At 47.9% G+C, this 17,469-nt stretch overlaps 1 non-coding gene across 1 annotated transcript; it reads right to left on the bottom strand.

Annotated features, from left to right (window-relative positions):
• Positions 1 to 16,919: 16,919 nt before the first annotated feature.
• LOC112898650 lies at positions 16,920 to 17,058 on the bottom strand. Its single transcript, XR_003229911.1, has one exon. It is a non-coding gene; the product is annotated as a small nucleolar RNA Z247 (small nucleolar RNA).
• Positions 17,059 to 17,469: the final 411 nt, after the last annotated feature.

Below are 17,469 nucleotides of genomic sequence, written 5' to 3'. Positions count from 1 at the left end.
GTGTGGATTTGTAGCACAACTTTGGCCGAATGTTGCAGGAACAGGATAAGTTTGTTTCTGCAATTGTTTTGATCTGTTGCAGCCTTGTTGTCCTGAGAATCTGTTGCAGTAGAAATTTCCTTTTAGCCCAACAGGCAATTTGAGATGTTGCATTAGATGATCTTTATGTTGCAGGGTCAGTTTGCAACGTCATGAACAACAGATCGGTTTAGATGTGACATTTCATCCTCTGGATCGATCAAAGAATTTTCGACTTGGAAATATGTGGCTCGCGTTGCATGATTGGTCTCACGCCTGAAAATACCTTCATGCTACTTGCTACCATATTGTGTGGCTGTGGTAATATGAACACGTTGTTAACGAGCCTCTCTCCTCCTCCATCTTAACCAACACGACGGCAAGAGCTCCTCCCCCTTTTGTTTCAGGAGCCAGAGGATCAGATCTGCAAAACAAGGTCTCCAAAACTCGTTTTAATTTTGTGATTGTATTTGAAAATTACAAATATACAAACTTCTACTGCAAAAAGTTGTGGAAATGAAAATATTATTAACTGTGAGTTGTACAAAAGAAGAACTATTTAGATGTTTTTTGCAGTTCAATTTTTTAAAGCTCACGATTAATATATTTCAGAAAACTTTTATGGTTATGTGTACATTTTTTTTAAAAAAAATTAAGAACTCACATGTGCATGAGTCCAGAATGGATTTGTGTGCCTATGCTGTAAACGTTGGCCGCCATCTAACATAGAAGCTTGTACTACGAAAATTAAAGAAATGAAACTCACATTACTTGTGAAGTCTTAAAATTTTGGTGCATTTTTTGCTAGTGGATTCTGTGCGCACATGGACCGGTGCCCACCCATATGCTTGGCGTCCGATGGAAAAGCAGTGGTGGAGATTCAGCTAAGAAATCTAACGGAGTCCAACGGAGATTAACAGAGTCAGCTAGTGGATCACGGATGATCTGTCACTCACTGTCTCTCATCTGTCCCGTGGTTCCCCCTCCCCCTCTCCCTGTGAAGGCACTGTAAGAGAATCAGAGGGCTTGAAGCGTGCACTTGACCTCGTGCCGCCTGCGTGTTATATATAGACAGGAAGAGCCCCTGGCGTGGCTTACAAGGTTTCCTAATTACAGAAGATTTGTATTCTATCTATAGTCAAGAACCTTCTAGATACATATGTTACAGATTCATCTAATACTCCCCCTCAATCACAACTTTCCTAAGTTGAGATGGTACTTGAAATTCTCCAACTTTCGTACACTTAAAGCTTTGGTGAAACCATCTGCCACTTGATCTTCAGAAGGAACAAAATCAATTTGAAGTAATTTACTGTTTACCCGTTCTCTGACAAAGTGAAAATCAACTTCAATGTGTTTAGTTCTAGCATGGAACACAGGATTTGATGCAAGATATTTGGCCCCCATGTTATCACACCACAACCGTGCAACAGGCGGACTGGATACCTTTAATTCTTTCAATAAAGTCTGAATCCAAATAATCTCAGCAGTTGCATTGGCCAATGCCTTGTACTCAGATTCAGTACTTGACCTTGATACTGTATGTAACACCCTAAATTTTACAAAGTGCAAAATTTAATAAAAAGGATGGGTTATGGAGTCATTGGGTTTTTGATGAACAAATTTTCTTAAGGTATAAAAATAAATATAGGAAAAATATATATGTCATGTGCATTCATGCTCTTTGCATTGCTTTATTTGGTTGTGGTTTAGTTGGATTAAAATTGAGTTCAAATTTCAGTTCAAATTCAAAAGTCCTTTTGATTTTGTTTGATCTTCTCTTTTCCCTCTCCTTTTCTCCCCTTGGGCCCAGCCCAGCCCGGCTGGCCACCCCTCTCTCCTTCCTCTCCTCTTTCCCCTCTGCAGCCCGGCCCGCAGTCCCTTTTCCTCTCCCTCCTCTCCCTTGCAGCGCGGCCCGCTTCCCTCCTAGCCGGCCCACGCGGCCTCCCTTCTCTCTTCTCCCTCCCCCTCGCGCAGGCCGCCAAACCCCCCGGCCCAGCCCGCTTCCTCCCCCGCGTCCCTCTCCTTCTCTCCCTCTCTCCGGCGCTGACAGGCGGGGCCCGCCTGTCAGTCCCGTCTTCCCCGCCGCACCGGACTCGGGTTCGAGTCCGGCTCGCCTCCGCGCCCCCCGCGCCGTCCCCGCCTCGGGCCCGCATGCCCAGGCGACCCTCGGCCGCCCTTTAAAAGCCGCCGCACCCCGGGCCCCCCCCAAACCCTAGCCGCCCGCCGCCGCTGTGCCGCTCTCGCCTCGGGTCGCCGCCGCCCCGTCGATCCGCTGCCGCCCGCCGTTTGTTGACCGCCCCCGAAGCACCGCGTGGTGGTGAGGTTCACCGCCCGCTCTTCCTCTCCCCCTCCCCGGCTTCCCCGCGTCCGCCCGGCTCCGCCGCCCGAACCGCGCCGCCTCTCGCCGCCGGTAGCCGCCTCCGGCCGCCGCCTCTCCCTCTCTTCACCCTAAAGCAGTTCCCCTCGTCCCCCTCTACCTCCCCGTCCAAATCTCGTTCGAAACCGAGGCCGGGGACGCCATTTCGCGTTTCCCCGGCGAGCCGCCGCCGCCTCCAGCTCGCCGCCGGCGCCCCGCCGCCGCTCCCGAGCCGTCCCCCCCGCCAGCGCGTTTCCCCGCCGTCCGATCGGAATCCGATGGCCCAGATCAGATCCAGCCGCGAGTCAATCAAACCGCGTACCGGTCAACCGAGGAAATTTTGCAAAAGAGCCCTTCAGTTTTTCCGAAATCAACCCGCCGTCCTGCCCAATTCAAAAGTATTCGCGTTTTGGTCCAAATTCTTCTGTTTAGACCCCTGTGGTTTTCCAAAATAGAACCCGCCGTCCTAGACCTGTTAGTTTTGCGTTCTAACCCCTCTGTCTAGGGTTTATTTACGATCTAGCCTCTGGTTTCTCTGTTTTAGGTCCTTTTAGATCTAAATCTTCACAGATAAGCCCCTGGAATCCCGTTTTAGCCCTAACTTCTCCGTTTTAACTCCGATTTCAACGATTCTTGCGCTCACGCGATCCTTACGACTTATGCAATGTTTTTAAAATATTATTTTGTTCTGTTTTCATGATTGGTGTACTGTTCTTATTTTATTTTGTTTGCTTGTTTGTATGTGCTTGTGTGCGACGTTAGACGGTGCGCAGTTCGAGGATCCGCAGGGACAAGACTTTGAAGAATTTCCTGAGCAGCAGCAGTTTGCTAACGAAGGCAAGTGGTCCTTGATCATGTTTTCAGTCCTATTAATATCACAATTACACCTTTACTTTTATGCATGCATGTGTCTAGAATATGATGGAACCCAATTAAGGATATGACTAGACTTTATTCAACTTCCTTGCTTAAACCTGGGTTGTTTTATTTATGTTATAGCTACGCTAGTTGCTTAATAGTAGTTTTTGGGATGTTTGGAAAGCATGTTACCTCCTATATCTCTCATGTCCTTTGGAATATTGTTATGGCAATCAAACAAGCTTATCGAATGAATTGGAACATGGAGAACCACCCAGGAAAACAGTACAACCACAGTACTATATGGCTCTGGTCTTGGCTAATTAATTAGAAACTTTGGCTTATGATGATCTTACCGCAAGGGCAAGAGGGGTTGCATCGTCGGGGTATAGCTCGGTCCTCTTGAGGGTGTGATATGATCCTGGGTAAGGCGTCCACCTCATTAGGAGGAGTTATGACCGCTTTGACTTGAAACCTTAGCGGATTGTCATAAGTTAGGGAATCTTTGTAAAGGCCTCGTAGTGAATCCCTGCCACTCACCTCGGAAGTGTTTAAGGGCCTTGCAAACCCGGGCATCAAGGGAAACACGAGCTGTGGGTAAAGTGTACAACCTCTGCAGAGTGAAAACTGATATATCAGCCGTGCTCACGGTTAAGAGCGGCTTGGACCCTCACATGATAATTGAACATGAAGATGACTTAAGCTGTTGTTCTTTATTGTTTGATGTTGATTTTACTCAGTTTTATATATAAGGGTTGGTATAAACTTAAACCTAGTTAATGCTTGCTAAATAAAACTGGACCAACTAAAATGCTTATCGCAGTCAAACCATGTCAGCTTATCCTTGATTTGGCCTTGCATGTCATATAATTTACTCCACTTGCTGAGTACCAACCATAAGTGTACTCACGCTTGCTTTATTAAAACCAATGCTGCTCAGAACAAGACAACTTTCCGGAGTTTCCCGAGGATATTGGAGATTTCTAGGCGAGTGTCTCCCAGTCAACTGCCTGTGAAGTTGAAGTCCGCTGTTTTTTTTTTTTTTATCGACGTCTGTTTATTTCGCTTAAGGTTAAGACTGTCGGTCATGTAATAAAGTGCTGTTATACCCTTATTCGTTAATGCATTGTTCGGATATTCGCTTGTGACGTCTACTGTATGTGCGGAACTTGATCCTGGCGCACATATGGGATGCATTCGGTTACCTTTTCTAAACCGGGTGTGACAGAAGTGGTATCAGAGCCGTGTTGACTGTAGGACGTTAGCCTAGCTAGTAATGGTCGGATTTTAAGTCTTATCTTGCTTAGTAGCCAAGCTTCTGCCTTCTTGCTTTTGAAAACTGCTTATTTCCTTGATTATATCGTTATTCTCCTACCTTTTCTCTTTGAACACATGCTTGTCTCTCAAGTGTGTTGATGTTTGCAAAAATGCCAACTTGCTTTAAGGTCACTCATAGCTTATCCTCTAAATGTTTTCTATCTTGCGTTGCCCTCACTTCTGTTGCAGATGGTCAGAGTCAGGCAGACTGCCCGTAAGAGCACCCGTGGGCCACCACATCCGATCCATCACTCGCAGGAAGTGTCCGACCCACTGAATGACCATCACTACGACCATTCCAATGGAGGATGGGTGGACACCGACACTGAGGAGGAGCCCATGGAGTTGCCATACGACCACCCAGAGGTCTCAAGTGGCAGCAATGAGGGCCCTGCAGGAGGGGATGGAGGTGATTCAGGTGCCGCAGATGGAGACAAGGATGAGTGTGGTGATGACGATTCCGATGCACCAAGAGATGACGACGACGATCCAGATGATGATCCAGAACCAGCTGTTGCCACAAACCCACCACCACCTGAGCCTCGCTACGAGAAGCAGATACTTCACTTGGAATCTGCCGAGGGTCCAATCCCCGCGCTTCTCTGGAGGGCCATGCAGAGGATTGGCTTTCCGCGGAAGCCACATTTTGAGGCTCACTTGTTCAGGAATGCACAGCAGGAAGAAGAATGGTTGGTGTCTGTGTTGATTTGTGTTCCGGATGAGAGACCTGGATGTTGGGTGGAATACTCTAAGCACATTGACGAGGTACCCAGGAGGACTTTGGAGGCAGGGACTAGTGAAGCTGCCAGGAGGGCACTCTACTTTCTTTGCTACGCTTACAAGGAAGAGCTCCAGGGCACTGAGTTTCAGCAATTTCCACAACGCAAGAGGGGAGCTACTTGTGCGCAGATTCCTGCTCCACCCCCTGGGGAAGGAAGTCTGCTCATGGACACTACACAGGAGCTGGTCGCCGCTCTTAGCACGGATCTAGATGCAGCCGGGGCAGAGATCCAGGAGGTCAAGAAGAAACTGATGAGGACCCTCAGGGAGAAGGCAATTCTGGAGGCTCGGCTGAGAGGAGATCCAGTGTTACCTCCGGAGTGCGACAACATTGAACCAAAGGAGTATTTGCCGGAGTCACCCCCTCGCAAGCGTATTCATTATGGAGAGCCTGGCTATCGCACCACTTACCGCTAGAGGATAGATTTAGGAGTTAAGATAGGAGTAAATTTTCTTTTAGGATAGGAGTTTTCTAAGATTTTTTTGTAATCGTTAGTACGAACGATCTTAATAGTGTGTTAAATTAGATTAATGTGAAAGTGTGCTTGGTTTTGTGACAATGTTTGAGTTGGATCTTTGTAATGATTGCGATAGGTTGTGGAGTGATGACCACAACCATATCAAGTTATTAATACAGATATATAGTCAGTAAAATTTTGGGGTTGTTTTTCTTCCGTTGCTATCTTTATCTTGCCCTTGTTCCTATCCATTTTCCATGATTGAGTTCATGAGTCTCTTTTCTCTAACCCAATCAGATGGTGAACACCAGGTCCGGATCAGGAGTTGATCAACCTGCAGCGCCGCGACGGAGGGTGCGCAACAACACCAACCCTAACCCGCCACCAAGTCAACCGCACCAGACGCCACCTGCAGGAATGGAGCAGTTTCTCGCCGCCCAGACTGAGCTGCTGACCAACATGGCAAACACCATCGCCAACATGCAAGCTCAGATGAACCAAGCGCCACCACCTCCACCACCACCAGCAAGGGACAGGCACAGGGAGTTCATGAGTCACAAGCCTCCCACATTTTCTCATTCACCGGATCCACTCCAAGCTGATGACTGGATCAAGACTGTGGAGAAGATGCTCAACCTCGCCCAGTGTACCGACAGGGAGAAGGTTCTTTATGCTTCAGGTAGACTGGAAGGGACCGCAGCGGATTGGTGGGATGCTTACACAGCAGCTCACGACAACCCCGACGCTATCGGCTGGCAGGAGTTCAGGAGCAAATTCAGGGAGCAGCACATACCCAAGGGCCTGATGAAGCTCAAGAAGCAGGAGTTCCTTGCTTTGAAGCAAGGGGCAATGTCCGTGAGTGAGTATCGGGACAAGTTCATCCAACTGTCTCGTTACGCCCCTGCAGATGTCGCAGATGATGAGGAGAAGCAGGACCACTTCAGGGAAGGTCTGATTGGTCCTATCAAATATCAACTAATGGTGCATACTTTCGACAGTTTCCAGAAAATGGTGGATAAAGCCATCATGGTGGAGTATGCTCGCAAGGAGATGGGTGAGCAGAAAAGGAAGTACGAGTCATCGACGCAGTTCAGCAGTAATGCACGTCCTCGCTTCAACGCCCCGCAGGGAACACCTTTCCGCTCAGGGGGACAGAATGTCAATTTCGGGCAGAGTCAGTACCCGCGCTTCAACCAACAGGGGCAGCAGCAGCAAGCTCAACAAGCCAGTCAGTCAGTGCAGCGTTCCAACTTTCAGCAGAATCGCCAGGGCACCCCTACAGGCACACCGATGAGAAACAATGCCACCGCTCCCGCCGGTGGTAATACTTGCTACAGATGTGGTGAAGCGGGACACTATGCAAACCGTTGTCCCAAGGGAAATGGCCAGAACACCCCAGGCCAGTTTAACAACAGCGGACAGAGGCAGACACCGCAGCAGCAGCAACAGCCCCGAAACAACACGCAGACGCCCCAGAGCAACAAGGGTCAGCAGAACTACGTCCGCGGGCGCGTGAATCATGTCGCTGCGGAGACCGCTCAGGAAGCTCAGGACGTTGTGTTCGGTATGTTCCTAGTCAACTCTGCCCCTGCATCAGTTTTGTTTGATTCCGGCGCATCGCATTCTTTTATTTCCGCTCAGTTTGTTGCAAAACATGGCATTCCCGTGCATTCTATGTCAAACCACATGCTAGTTAGCTCACCTGGGGGAAATATGAGGGCCATGTATCAGTGTCTTGGGGTCAATTTCAGAATGATGGGCAGAGAGTTTCGTGCAAACTTTGTGGTGCTGGATTCCGAGGGGATCGATGTCATACTCGGAATGGGATGGCTGAGCAAGGTTGATGCAGTAATTCAGTGCGCCAAGAGGTCAGTACTTCTCACTAGCCCAGAAGGTGAAAGATTCGAGTTTGTTGCAACCCTACCGACGGCAGCAGATTGTGCCGTGAATCAGTTGAAGGCAAGTTCGATGGAGGATATCAGAGTTGTCAGTGAGTACCCGGATGTCTTCCCGGATGATTTGCCAGGTATGCCACCTGAACGTGATATTGAATTTATTATAGATCTTTTACCTGGTACTGCACCTATTGCTAAGAGGCCATATAGAATGGCAGTTGGTGAATTAGAGGAACTTAAGAAACAACTGAAAGAATTGCTAGGTAAGGGGTACATTCGTCCTAGTTCGTCACCTTGGGGAGCACCTGTGATATTCGTTGAAAAGAAAGATGGTACACAGCGGATGTGTGTTGACTACAGGGCCTTGAATGAGGTGACTATCAAGAACAAGTATCCATTGCCGCGTATAGAAGACTTGTTTGATCAGTTGAGGGGAGCCAAGGTATTCTCAAAGATTGACTTGAGGTCAGGTTATCATCAGCTGAGGATACGACCTTCAGATATTGCCAAGACCGCATTCACTACCAGGTATGGGTTATATGAGTATACGGTGATGTCGTTCGGGTTGACTAATGCTCCAGCTTACTTTATGTACCTGATGAACAAAGTGTTCATGGAGTACCTCGACAAGTTTGTGGTGGTGTTCATTGATGATATTCTGGTATACTCCAAGGATGAGGAGGAACATGAGGAGCACCTGAGACTCGTCATGCAGAAGCTCCGGGATAATCAGTTGTATGCTAAGCTCAGCAAGTGTGAATTTTGGCTTAATGAGGTCTCATTTCTGGGTCATGTCATTACCGGCGGAGGTATTGCAGTGGATCCAGGGAAAGTAAAAGATGTGTTGAAGTGGGAGCCACCCACGACAGTTTCGGAAATCCGGAGTTTCCTAGGACTTGCGGGATATTACAGGAGGTTTATTGAAGGCTTCTCTAAGATAGTGAAACCCCTTACGTCACTGCTAGAGAAGGACAAGAAATTTATATGGTCTGCGGCATGTCAGGACAGTTTCGAGGAGCTGAAAAAGAGGTTGACAACTGCACCGGTGTTGGCTATGCCGGATATTTACAAAAGTTTCGATATCTACTGTGACGCATCTAAGCAGGGTCTCGGTTGTGTATTGATGCAAGAGGGACACGTGATTGCATATGCATCCCGTCAATTGAGAAAGCATGAGCAGAACTACCCCACGCACGATCTGGAGTTGGCAGCAGTGGTACATGCTCTGAAGATTTGGAGGCACTACTTGTTGGGTCACCGATGCCAGATATACACCGATCATAAGAGTTTGAAGTACATTTTCACTCAGAATGATCTCAATTTAAGGCAGCGCAGATGGTTAGAACTTATCAAGGATTATGACCTGGAGATACACTACCATCCCGGGAAGGCAAATGTGGTTGCGGATGCCTTGAGTCGCAAGAGCTATGTGAACGCGATGATGATTAGCCAGATGCCTCGGGAGTTGTACAAGGAATTTGAACGACTCAACCTGGGGTTCGTCGCTCATACGGAGGGAGTCACTATAGAGGTTGAGCCGACCCTCGACCAAGACATACGGAAGGGTCAGCTTGAGGACTCTAAGATACAGGAGATAAAAGGAATGATAGAAGCAGGCAAGGCACCAGATTTTACTGAAGATGAACATGGGACAGTATGGTTCAGAAAGAGGATATGTGTACCAGATGTGGACCACCTCCGAGAGAAAATTCTGCAGGAAGCTCATGACTCAGCTTATTCTATCCATCCTGGCAGTACTAAGATGTATCAGGATTTGAAGGAAAGATATTGGTGGTATGGCATGAAACGTGACGTTGCAGCTCACGTGGCATTATGTGATGTGTGTCAGAGAGTTAAGGCAGAACATCAGAGACCGGCCGGATTGTTACAACCTTTGAAGGTACCGGAGTGGAAATGGGAAGAAATCGGTATGGATTTCATTGTGGGGTTGCCACGAACACGAGATGGTTATGATTCGATATGGGTCATAGTGGATCGACTGACCAAGGTAGCTCACTTTATACCGGTAAAGACTACATATACAGGTGCACGACTGGCGGAATTGTACATCTCGCGAATTGTGTGCTTGCATGGAGTACCTAAGAAGATAGTGTCAGACAGGGGTACTCAGTTTACATCTCGATTCTGGCAAAAGCTGCATGAGTCAATGGATACGAAGTTGAACTTCAGCTCCGCTTATCATCCGCAGACTGATGGGCAGACCGAGAGGACAAATCAGGTGTTAGAGGATATGCTCCGAGCCTGTGCACTGAAACATGGAGGCAGTTGGGACAAGAGTTTGCCGTTCGCAGAGTTCTCCTATAATAACAGTTATCAGGCCAGTTTAAAGATGGCGCCGTTCGAGGCACTGTATGGCAGGAAGTGCAGGACTCCGTTGTATTGGAGTGAGACAGGTGAAAGTCAGCTGTTCGGGCCTGAGATCATTAAAGAGGCTGAAAGGCAGGTACAGGTTGTTCGTGAGAACTTGAAGGTGGCTCAGTCAAGACAGAAAAGCTATGCAGATACTCGACGACGGGAGTTGACCTTCGAAGAAGGTGACTACGTATATCTGAAGGTGTCACCAATTAGAGGGTTGCGCAGATTCAAGGTCAAGGGGAAATTGTCGCCTCGTTACATTGGTCCGTTCAAGATTCTAGAGCGGAAAGGCGAGGTGGCTTACCAACTAGAGTTACCTGCACGGTTGTCAGATGTGCACAATGTGTTTCATATCTCTCAGTTGAAGAAATGCTTGAGGGTACCCGAGGAGCAGTTGCCACTGGAGAAACTGGATGTGCAGGAGGACTTGACTTATGAGGAGCACCCGATCAAAATACTGGATACGGCAGAGAGAATTACCCGGAGTAAGAGGATCCGAATGTGCAGGGTTCAGTGGAGTCACCATTCAGAGGATGAGGCTACCTGGGAACGAGAGGATGAGTTACAGTCAGATTTTCCTCAGCTCTTTGCTAGCCCAGCCGAATCTCGAGGGCGAGATTCCTGTTAAGGAGGGTAGGTTTGTAACACCCTAAATTTTACAAAGTGCAAAATTTAATAAAAAGGATGGGTTATGGAGTCATTGGGTTTTTGATGAACAAATTTTCTTAAGGTATAAAAATAAATATAGGAAAAATATATATGTCATGTGCATTCATGCTCTTTGCATTGCTTTATTTGGTTGTGGTTTAGTTGGATTAAAATTGAGTTCAAATTTCAGTTCAAATTCAAAAGTCCTTTTGATTTTGTTTGATCTTCTCTTTTCCCTCTCCTTTTCTCCCCTTGGGCCCAGCCCAGCCCGGCTGGCCACCCCTCTCTCCTTCCTCTCCTCTTTCCCCTCTGCAGCCCGGCCCGCAGTCCCTTTTCCTCTCCCTCCTCTCCCTTGCAGCGCGGCCCGCTTCCCTCCTGGCCGGCCCACGCGGCCTCCCTTCTCTCTTCTCCCTCCCCCTCGCGCAGGCCGCCAAACCCCCCGGCCCAGCCCGCTTCCTCCCCCGCGTCCCTCTCCTTCTCTCCCTCTCTCCGGCGCTGACAGGCGGGGCCCGCCTGTCAGTCCCGTCTTCCCCGCCGCACCGGACTCGGGTTCGAGTCCGGCTCGCCTCCGCGCCCCCCGCGCCGTCCCCGCCTCGGGCCCGCATGCCCAGGCGACCCTCGGCCGCCCTTTAAAAGCCGCCGCACCCCGGGCCCCCCCCAAACCCTAGCCGCCCGCCGCCGCTGTGCCGCTCTCGCCTCGGGTCGCCGCCGCCCCGTCGATCCGCTGCCGCCCGCCGTTTGTTGACCGCCCCCGAAGCACCGCGTGGTGGTGAGGTTCACCGCCCGCTCTTCCTCTCCCCCTCCCCGGCTTTCCCGCGTCCGCCCGGCTTCGCCGCCCGAACCGCGCCGCCTCTCGCCGCCGGTAGCCGCCTCCGGCCGCCGCCTCTCCCTCTCTTCACCCTAAAGCAGTTCCCCTCGTCCCCCTCTACCTCCCCGTCCAAATCTCGTTCGAAACCGAGGCCGGGGACGCCATTTCGCGTTTCCCCGGCGAGCCGCCGCCGCCTCCAGCTCGCCGCCGGCGCCCCGCCGCCGCTCCCGAGCCGTCCCCCCCCCGCCAGCGCGTTTCCCCGCCGTCCGATCGGAATCCGATGGCCCAGATCAGATCCAGCCGCGAGTCAATCAAACCGCGTACCGGTCAACCGAGGAAATTTTGCAAAAGAGCCCTTCAGTTTTTCCGAAATCAACCCGCCGTCCTGCCCAATTCAAAAGTATTCGCGTTTTGGTCCAAATTCTTCTGTTTAGACCCCTGTGGTTTTCCAAAATAGAACCCGCCGTCCTAGACCTGTTAGTTTTGCGTTCTAACCCCTCTGTCTAGGGTTTATTTACGATCTAGCCTCTGGTTTCTCTGTTTTAGGTCCTTTTAGATCTAAATCTTCACAGATAAGCCCCTGGAATCCCGTTTTAGCCCTAACTTCTCCGTTTTAACTCCGATTTCAACGATTCTTGCGCTCACGCGATCCTTACGACTTATGCAATGTTTTTAAAATATTATTTTGTTCTGTTTTCATGATTGGTGTACTGTTCTTATTTTATTTTGTTTGCTTGTTTGTATGTGCTTGTGTGCGACGTTAGACGGTGCGCAGTTCGAGGATCCGCAGGGACAAGACTTTGAAGAATTTCCTGAGCAGCAGCAGTTTGCTAACGAAGGCAAGTGGTCCTTGATCATGTTTTCAGTCCTATTAATATCACAATTACACCTTTACTTTTATGCATGCATGTGTCTAGAATATGATGGAACCCAATTAAGGATATGACTAGACTTTATTCAACTTCCTTGCTTAAACCTGGGTTGTTTTATTTATGTTATAGCTACGCTAGTTGCTTAATAGTAGTTTTTGGGATGTTTGGAAAGCATGTTACCTCCTATATCTCTCATGTCCTTTGGAATATTGTTATGGCAATCAAACAAGCTTATCGAATGAATTGGAACATGGAGAACCACCCAGGAAAACAGTACAACCACAGTACTATATGGCTCTGGTCTTGGCTAATTAATTAGAAACTTTGGCTTATGATGATCTTACCGCAAGGGCAAGAGGGGTTGCATCGTCGGGGTATAGCTCGGTCCTCTTGAGGGTGTGATATGATCCTGGGTAAGGCGTCCACCTCATTAGGAGGAGTTATGACCGCTTTGACTTGAAACCTTAGCGGATTGTCATAAGTTAGGGAATCTTTGTAAAGGCCTCGTAGTGAATCCCTGCCACTCACCTCGGAAGTGTTTAAGGGCCTTGCAAACCCGGGCATCAAGGGAAACACGAGCTGTGGGTAAAGTGTACAACCTCTGCAGAGTGAAAACTGATATATCAGCCGTGCTCACGGTTAAGAGCGGCTTGGACCCTCACATGATAATTGAACATGAAGATGACTTAAGCTGTTGTTCTTTATTGTTTGATGTTGATTTTACTCAGTTTTATATATAAGGGTTGGTATAAACTTAAACCTAGTTAATGCTTGCTAAATAAAACTGGACCAACTAAAATGCTTATCGCAGTCAAACCATGTCAGCTTATCCTTGATTTGGCCTTGCATGTCATATAATTTACTCCACTTGCTGAGTACCAACCATAAGTGTACTCACGCTTGCTTTATTAAAACCAATGCTGCTCAGAACAAGACAACTTTCCGGAGTTTCCCGAGGATATTGGAGATTTCTAGGCGAGTGTCTCCCAGTCAACTGCCTGTGAAGTTGAAGTCCGCTGTTTTTTTTTTTTTTTTTATCGACGTCTGTTTATTTCGCTTAAGGTTAAGACTGTCGGTCATGTAATAAAGTGCTGTTATACCCTTATTCGTTAATGCATTGTTCGGATATTCGCTTGTGACGTCTACTGTATGTGCGGAACTTGATCCTGGCGCACATATGGGATGCATTCGGTTACCTTTTCTAAACCGGGTGTGACACTGTAGCCTGTTTCTTTGCATGCCATGATACAAGATTATTTCCTAGAAATACTGCAAAGCCACCTGTTGATCCTGTGTCATCGGGACAGCCTGCCCAATCAGCATCTGAATATGCACTTACCAAGAAAGAAAATGACTTGTTTATCTTTAGACCAAGCTTTGCACATGACTTGAGATATCTCAGTATTCTTTTAACAGCCGCCCAATGTACTGTTGTTGGTGCATGAAGAAATTGACAAACCTTATTTACTGAGAAAGCAATGTCAGGTCTTGTCAGTGTAAGATACTGTAAGGCTCCTACAATACTCCTGTATCTTGATGCATCTATAGGACCGAGCGGATCTCCTTCATAAATTGAGAGTTTCTCACTAGTGGATAGAGGTGTGCTTACTGGCTTGCAATCTGCCATATTTGCTCTCTTCAACAGATCATTTACATATTTTTCTTGTGTCAGAATAATTCCATGCTTAGTTTTGGCAACTTCGATACCGAGGAAGTAATGTAAGTCACCTAAATCTTTTAATGGAAAATCATTATGGAGATCCTGAAGTAATGCGGCCACTGCCTCTTGTTTCGAACTAACCACAATTATGTCATCAACATAAATTAACATGAACATAATGATGTCACGCTTGCTGTAATAGAATAAAGAAGTATCGGCTTTGGATCCTTTAAAACCAAGGGCATAAAGTTTCTTACTTAACCTTGAGAACCATGCTCTAGGCGCCTGCTTCAATCCATATAGAGCTTTATCTAACTTGCAGACATAGTTTCTTCTGGAATTGTCCTCGTACCCAGGAGGCTGCTTCATATAGACATCTTCTTCAAGAAGCCCATGCAAGAAAGCATTGTGAACATCCAATTGACTAATAGTCCAACCCCTGGACACAGCAATAGAGAGAACAACTCGAATAGTAGCAGCTTTAACAACAGGGCTGAAAGTATCTTCATAATCAATACCATATCGTTGCTTAAAACCTTTTGCAACCAACCGAGCCTTGTATCTATCTAAGCTGCCATCTTGTTTACATTTGATTTTATATACCCACTTGCAGTCAATAATATTACGCCCTTTCCGGGGAGGAACCAAATGCCATGTTTTATTTTTCATTAACGCATCATATTCAGCATCCATTGCCTGTTTCCAATTATTATCCTCTAATGCTTCTGATAAGTTTTGTGGCTCACCAGTAGATGTCAAGAAAGAATATCTAACCGTACCATCGGTGTAGCGCTTCTCCTGGCGAATACCACTTTGTAAACGGGTCTTCGGCCTTTGATATAGCTCGCCCCCAGCCGAAGGTGCCGTAGAAGATCCCGGCATGAGTACAGCCGCCGGAGGATCCTGATCGAGCGCCCTCGTGTCAGGTGCACCGGACACAGAATCACCCGCATGCATCGGAGAGGTGGCCGTTGGTCCAAGCGATGTGTCATGGGACGATATGCTGGGCTCAGACTCCTGGACAGATACACCTGCGGAAGTCGTTGGAGGCGCAGGTGAATCACCTTGGGGGTCAGCTCCGCCAGAAGAAGCACTAGGCATCTCTGTTTGCAATGACGGCAATTCCTGCATGACTTGATGCGCTGGGAAATCATTATTAGCAGGATTAATTGAAGAATCAGCCACATGATCACTTATGCTACGAACCCCACTAGTCGGATTTAACAAATAGGTTGGTAGAAGGTTAATTTCATCGTGAAACCGACGACCAGCATTAGGACCAAGAAATTGAAAGGGAAATAGAGATTCATCAAAAGTTACATCGCGAGAAATATAAACCCTTCCAGAATCAGGATCCAGGCACTTAAATCCTTTATGAAACAGACTGTATCCTAAGAAAGTGCATTGCTTGGAGCGGAATTGGAGTTTATGGGTATTGTAGGGTCGTAGATTGGGCCAACAGGCGCATCCAAAGACATGAAGAGAGGAATAATCTGGCTGTTGGTTGAACAGTCGAAAGAGGGGCGTGTCATATGATAGTAATTTACTAGGTGTTCTATTTATCAAATGTGTGGCGGAAAGAAAAGCATCAGGCCAAAATTTTAGCGGCATGTTGGCATGAGCAAGAAGAGCTAGACCAACCTCAACAATATGGCGATGCTTGCGTTCGGCTGCCCCGTTCTGCTGATGTGTATGCGGGCAGGAGATATGGTGTGTGATGCCTACTTGGGCGAAAAAGGGATGCAGTTTTTGATATTCACCCCCCCAGTCGGTCTGCATAGTTATAATCTTACGATTAAATAAGCGCTCAACAAGAGACTGAAATTCTCGAAATTTGGTAAAAACCTCAGATTTGAATTTAAGGAGGTAAATCCAAGTGAACTTACTATAATCATCAATGAAACTCACATAGTATTTGTGTCCACCAATTGATTTGGGCGCAGGGCCCCACACATCAGAATAAATAATTTCTAAAGGATGCTGGGAAATAGTGCTGGAATGAGGAAAAGGTAACTGACGGCTCTTGGCCTTTTGACATGCATCACACACCGAATGTTTATTTGAATCTGCTAAAACAGGAAGATTAAATTGGCTAATGACTTTCTCCACAAGCGGAGCAGCCGGATGACCTAGACGAGAATGCCATCTGTCAAAAGAAATTTTTGTAGATCCATAGGCTTGCTTTATTGTGCGCCTAGCAGGGAGAGGATAGAGCCCACGATCACAGCGTCCCCTAAGCAGAGTTTTCTTCGTTGCCTGATCCTTAATCAAGAAAGAATCAGGGTGAAATTCTATAAAGATAGAATTATCAGATGTGAGGCGATGAACTGAAACAAGATTTTTGTTGGCCTTGGGGACATATAAAACATTATTGAGATGAAGATCACGACTAGGGGTTGTAACAGTAGAATGACCAATATGACTGATTTTCATACCTGCCCCACTTGCCGTGTGGATCTGATCGTGGCCCTTGTACCTGTCATGGATCGATAGTTTCTCCAAGTTGCTGGTGATGTTATCTGTAGCGCCCGAATCCATGTACCAGTTGGTGTCTACTCCGTAGGATGTAGACATTGCACCTGCATATTTTTCTTCTGGTACAAAGTCTTCGTCAAATCTGTACCAACATATATCAGCAGTATGTCCTTTTATCTTGCAAACCTGACACCTAGGTCTGTTGTCAGGCCCATGCTGCTGATTATTTTGTGCGCCTTGATTCTGCTGGCGCTGCCCATTGCTTCGGCCACGCCCGCGAGATGGAGCACCCCCGCGCGAGCGTCCTCTGCCTCGCGCGCCTCGCAATGCACCGCGCCCCCGGTTGGCGGAATTAGCCGAGGAGCGGCTATCAGGCTGGAGAAGATCCATGCGCTGCTCAAACGAGAGCAGCTGGGAGAACATCTCTCCCACACTGATCGGCTCAGTCCTGGCGACTAGGGCTGAGACGATGGAATTGTAGTCGTAATCAAGGCCGGCAAGAATGTAGGAGACCAGCTCGTCGTCGTCGATGATCTTGCCAGCAGACGCGATCTCATCAGCGAGAGACCGCATCTTGGCAACGTATTCCGCCATGGAGAGATTGCCCTTCTTCATTGTGGCGAGCGCGATCCTGGTGTTGACGGTGCGCGCTCGTGACATCGAGGTGAACATGGCCTCGACAGCACTCCATACTTCAGCAGCAGTTTTGCAAGCAGTTAACTGAGACAAAATATTTGGAGTGATAGAAGAGAGCAGGAATCCCAGGACCTGTTGATCCGTAGCAACCCATTCAACGTAGAGTGGGTTCTGCACCTCCTCATCTTTGCCATCTGTTGTCTTCTTCACGGTAGACGATGCAGGGGTCTTTGTGGCGCCTGTGAGAAATCCTTCCAGGCGTGCGCCCCTCACGATGGCAAGCACTTGCATCTTCCATAGTGCATGGTT

This window comes from Panicum hallii, chromosome 6 (genome assembly GCF_002211085.1).
Source record: "Panicum hallii strain FIL2 chromosome 6, PHallii_v3.1, whole genome shotgun sequence".
NCBI lineage: Eukaryota > Viridiplantae > Streptophyta > Magnoliopsida > Poales > Poaceae > Panicum > Panicum hallii.
This window is presented reverse-complemented; position numbering and strand designations above follow the sequence as displayed.